Source organism: Talpa europaea (genome assembly GCF_964194135.1).
Source record: "Talpa europaea genome assembly, chromosome: 5".
NCBI classification, from domain to species: Eukaryota; Metazoa; Chordata; class Mammalia; order Eulipotyphla; family Talpidae; genus Talpa; species Talpa europaea.
Window position 1 is genome coordinate 305,599 of NC_140071.1, and position 1,178 is coordinate 306,776.

Here is a 1,178-nt window from a genome sequence, read left to right on the forward strand (position 1 = left end):
GGAGCCCGCGCCGACGAGGGAGGGCCCGGCCGCCGCGCGCTGGTCTGGCCGCCGCGGGCCCCGGGGCTGCCGGGCGGGGCGGGGCGGGCGGGGCGGGCGGGGCGGGGCGGGCGCCCTCCGGGCGGGGGGCGGGCGGCGCCGGGGCGGGGCCTGGCGGGAGGCCCGGGGGTGCGCCCCGCCCGGCCGGGGCCCGGGCGCCGCAGGTGCGCAGGGCGGGGGCGGGGCGGGGGGCGCGGGGCGCGGGGCGGGGGGCGCGGGGCCGGGACCCGGGCGCCGCAGGTGCGCAGGGGGGGGCGGGGGGCGCGGGGGCGGGGGGCGCGGGGGGGCCGGGGCGCGGGCTGGCCGTCCCCCCTCCCGGTGCCCGGGTCGCGGCCCGAGCTGCGGCCGGCGGAGCCCCTGGGGCGGGCGGCTCCGGGCGGGCGGGCGGCGCGGGCCTCAGCCCCCAGCTCGGGCGTCGGAGTCCGGCTCCTCCCCGGGCCCTGCGCCGCGTGGACGGCGGGGACCCCAGCGCAGGCCGGGCCCGGACCGCGGAGGGCCCCCAGGGCTAGCGCCAAAGGCTCCCCACGGAGGCCGCGGGGGGCTGGGGGCTGCAGGGGGGGCTTCCCCAGCCCCCCGCAGCCTCTGGGGACGGGGGCGGCAGCTCGTCCTGCCCGCCCCGAGCGCGGCCTAAGCCGCGCCAGCCTCTCTGCGCTGCCCGCCGCGCGGGGCTCACGCGCCCCTGACCTGTGCGGGGCTGGGCGGCGCCTGAAGCTTGGGGGCTTCTTCAGGAGAGGAGCAAGAGCTTGGGTGCTGGGGCCCACTGAGCACCCCAGGAAGCTAGGGGCAACTCACCTCCACGCCGCTCTGGCCACCTCCACCTCTGCTGCTCACGTGGCACCAGAGGCGCAGGCCAGTCCCAAAGCTGCGCCTGCAGGCTCACCTGTCCACCCTGCTCACCCCCGCCCATGTCCATCCTGCTCCTGTGCGGCCTTCTCAGACGTCTCTGGGGGTTGCTGAGGACCCCCCTGGCAAGAGGGCCCCCCATGGCTGTCCTCCCCAGTGCAGGGCGGGAGCGGCCCCATGCGCACCCCTCTCTTGAACGTGTTCTGGGTCTTCTCGCCCACTGCTTCCCCGGGTGGGCGCTCGGATCGGTGGGGGAAGCGGCCGGGATGTCCGCCTCTGGCCTCGGGGCTGGGCAG